Source organism: Rana temporaria, chromosome 5 (assembly GCF_905171775.1).
Source record: "Rana temporaria chromosome 5, aRanTem1.1, whole genome shotgun sequence".
Taxonomy (NCBI): domain Eukaryota; kingdom Metazoa; phylum Chordata; class Amphibia; order Anura; family Ranidae; genus Rana; species Rana temporaria.
Genome location: NC_053493.1, coordinates 385,363,689 through 385,367,770, shown reverse-complemented (window position 1 = coordinate 385,367,770; position 4,082 = coordinate 385,363,689). Strand labels below are relative to the sequence as shown.

At 42.1% G+C, this 4,082-nt stretch overlaps 1 long non-coding RNA gene across 2 annotated transcripts; it reads right to left on the bottom strand.

Annotated features, from left to right (window-relative positions):
• Positions 1 to 2,135: 2,135 nt before the first annotated feature.
• LOC120941482 lies at positions 2,136 to 3,279 on the bottom strand. 2 transcript variants are annotated; one of them, XR_005749551.1, is made up of 5 exons: positions 3,149 to 3,279; positions 2,893 to 3,024; positions 2,703 to 2,782; positions 2,504 to 2,578; positions 2,136 to 2,237 (listed from the first exon to the last, which is right to left on the bottom strand). It is a non-coding gene; the product is annotated as an uncharacterized LOC120941482 (long non-coding RNA). The 2 variants fall into 2 exon arrangements; XR_005749550.1 differs by having other exon boundaries at positions 2,136 to 2,578; positions 3,149 to 3,274.
• Between the last annotated feature and the right edge of the window lie 803 nt (positions 3,280 to 4,082).

Here is a 4,082-nt window from a genome sequence, read left to right as displayed (position 1 = left end):
TTTGTCCCGTCTGCCGGGTTGATATCTGTGTTTTTATGTTTAAGTGTTGTGTTAGTTTGAATGTGACTGTTTCAGGGGTCTATGTCTGTAGGCGGTGGGCGGACAGTATATTTCTTTCAGGGTTCCTGAGCCGGTCTTGGGGTGGAGATGTTTATGTGTGCATGACTGTCCCTGGATAGGTTGGCAGTATGCCCATGTCAATATGTCTGGTCTGAATGAAGAGGTTTTTTTTGGGGGTTAGCTAAGAAAATGGGAGAATTGGGGTTTTGCTTGGCTTGGTGAGTCGAGATTTGGCCTGGCACGGTTGGTCAGGATGAGTGGGCTGGGTTTCCTTGACTAGGGCAGTTCAAGGCGGAGTTATTTAAGGGGTTCTGGGGTACTGGGGGATTAACGTGGGGGTTGCTTTGGCCTAAGCGAGTAGCGCTGGCTTTTGGCTTGACTAAAATTGGGGGTTGCTAGTATTTTTGGGGGGATTCAAATTGGGGTGTATAAGTTGCTTGGCTTGGTGAGCCGAGATCCTTGACTAGGGCAGTTCAAGGCGGAGTTTTTTTTAAGGGGTACAGGGTGCGGTAATGAGGGGGACCCGGATGTGTCCCAGATGCCAGCCCACTCTGTGAAATTGGGGTTAATTTTTGGGGTTAGGGGTTAAACTTTATGGGATTCTTCTTTTTTTTAGCTAAATTGGGGTTACCTTGGGGGGACCGGGGCTGGAAGCAGGGTGCGGTACTGAGGGGGACCCGGATGTGTCCCAGATGCCAGCCCACTCTGTGAAACACCTTTTTGGGGTTAGGGGTTAAGAAAGCAGGGTGCGGTAATGAGGGGGACCCGGATGTGTCCCAGATGCCAGCCCACTCTGTGAAATTGGGGTTACATATTTTTGGGGTTAGGGGTTAAGAATTAGCGCCCTGCAGACAGGGGGCTGAAAGAGTCGTGTTCCGTGTATTTTGTGTGTTCTGTGTTGTTTTATTGTTTGTCCGTGCGTTTTTTTTACATGCATTCTTGTCATGGGTATGCAGGCAGCCCACTATAAATGGGAGACGAGCACATGGTGCAGCCAATTTTTTTCTTTTTCATTTCCATCCACCCTCCCTTCACTCTTTCCCCCCCCCCTCCAGGCTGCGTGGAGTTCTATCAGCAGACTTTTTTTGGAGTTTCAGATTTCTCTGCTGGAGTAACGCAGGCAGTGATGGCCCCCTCCCCTCTCCCCCCCCTTTTAACTCTTTCCCTGCTGGGCAGGATTTCTCTTTCATTTCCCCCCCCTCTCCTTGCTGCCAGTCTGAGAGGAACACTCAGTGTGTGAGATATGTGTGTATATATGTCGTGGTTTGTCTGTTTCGAAATCTCAGCAGCTGCTGGTGTATCTTTTTGATTCGCATGAAGTTTGAGGTTTTTGGGATAACGCAGACTATTTCTATATCCGAATCTATGTGTACAGTGGGGCTTCTTATTTTTGCTGTTTTTTTTTGTTTTTTTTAATAGTTCTGAGATGCCTCCCTGATCACGTTGATATAATATATACTCCTGCCCCCTCCCTGGTGGGTGGGATAGAACTGGGTGTGTGAGGAATGTGGGAGGTCCGGACCCCCGCATCCTGCCCGCCCTGGGCTCTGCCACATTTACAAGTTGGAGGACAGCCCCCCTCTTTCCCCCCCCCCAGGGAACAACGGAGAAGCAACCTAGTAGAAAGGTTTTTTTTTAACAAACGGTTGAATTGGGATATTGCAACTGTTTCAGTACAATTAAAGTTGGTCTGTATATGTTGGATTGTACGCTGATTTATCAGATAATTTGATTTCAGTTACTTTGTCGCAATTACAAAACAGTAATAAAAAAAAAAAAAAAACTAATAGGATATTTCTCCAGAGGTTTAACCACTATGGAAAAGACATTTGATACACATAGTAGATTGGGGGGTATGTGATCGAGAGTCCTAAAAAAGGATACAGCACCTCATCCCAAAATAGATTCAAAGGAGGGGAATTTTTTGGAAGAGTTGGGGGGATTATTGCTGTGCGATGAAGAAAACCAGACAAAGTATGTATGTATATATAAAAATATATAAAAAAGGTTTATTCATTCAATTTTTCCAAAATATAGTAATTCAATATACAGATAGTGCATAAATTATTTTGTGGGAGCAAGATCTAGAAATAATTTTTTCGATCAGGTCGACCCTACTAGTTTCGCCTCTTGGCTTCTTCAGGGGAATTAGGACAAGATCGTCTCTCTAGATTACTCTAAAGAGATGAAAAAGAATAAAACAATTTTAACATATGCATACAATATAAGCTCTAAAAGAACTTCGATTATATATGTTCAACAAAACATGTCATGTATATAGAGTACAAACAAAAGTTTGGCTGGGATCTCTGGCGGGGCAAGAGAAATCAAAGTTCATAGGAGCAAATGCGCATATATCCACAGCCTGGTAGCAGCCAATGCTGTTCAGCCCATGAGAGGGGGCTGGCAGCAAAATTCCATAGGTAGGAGAAATAAAACCTACCCTAGCTTCATGCACAGCCAGTCAAGGAAAAACACCCTCAGGGTGGATATTGAAATCCAAGTTCAACTGACAGGACTTAAAAATACAGAAGAAAAAGAATCTATGTTAGAATATGTGTTATTAAATTATGATCTGTTTCAACTAATTAAACAAATCCATAATAGAGTCAATAGGGTTAATATATGTAAAACAGCCATACCTTGAAGCGTAATAAAATCAAGGTGAATACAGGGGAATTAAGTAAGACAATAACATGGGCACTGAAGAGCCTCAATTCATCTGAGAAAAAAAAAAAAAAAAAAAGTGTTTGAATAGATTTAGTATACTTCATAAAGTTAGTGAGAACATGGGTAACTAAATTATTAAGTGTAAGCAGGGGATCAACTTACATGGAGTATTTAACTAGATGAACAGTCTGAGTGCAAGCAAACATCAGCTGGTGATAGAAAGTCAAAGGATAGTCGTTTGCAGCAAAAATCAAGGACCAGTCAATTGCAGCTGAAAAGTCCACAGATAATCTCCTTTAAAAAGGGTAGAAAATGAATGAAAATAAATGAAAAAGTGAAGGTTTAGCCATAAGTATTCAAACCTTACACAGAGGAGACAATAGTGAGGAGAGTGAATGGTTGCAGGATGGAAACTTACCTATCTTTAAGAGGAATAAAGACATCTGTCAGTACCCTGTTGGTAGCAGACAGATAATGATCATATCATGCTATATATAGCCTGTTGGGGAGGCGGGTGCATCGCGATTGGATCTCAGAGGTCACATGGTCGCTGAGATGCCTACAATTCCCACACTCATTAGCGCTGAAGCAGCCGTGTCATATGATGACACCGGCCAATCAGCGGAGCCGCACTCTGGAGAAAAAGGAAAAAAGGAAGGAAACGTATGAGTGCAGAGGGGAGGAACACAGAGCACTAAAAGAGAGCGATTGCCAGCCAGCAGCACCAAAACAGTCACACATACACAGAGCGGCGTGGACCATGACCGCAAGCTGACTGATCAAGGCAAACCAAGCAATCAAACATGAAAGCAAAAGCAGTAGATCATATATTGTAGAAGTCAAAATATAATAAAGAATTAAGACAAACAAAAAATCACTAATAAGAAGGGGAGAGAGACCCTGAACAGGGATGTGAATGGGCTGATGTATGGAAAAGGGCTGTAGTGGCTTATTGGGAAGGATGCGCATTACCTCCAGAACTAATTAGGGCTCAAGCTAGTCCCACATATAGGTGAACCCAGAAAGGAAAAATTGCCAAGCCAGAGACCCAAGCCAAAATAAAAATTATATACAACATATTTACCAATAAAATGAAAAATGTAGGGTTTACACTATATGTACAAACATATGTATTCAGTATATTTCAATACATACAATCAAAAATCGACAACATTATTATTGATTCATAAATTATACATCAATATTCAAAGGAAGTAAATGTGGTTGTTATAATGATATATAGCAATATATAACACATTATTGCCCCCATCATAAATGGGAGCAGGTGGGTTGATTTTAGTCAGTGTCGGAACTTGCCCACTAGGTGGAATATGGGGCAAAGAGTTTGGTGG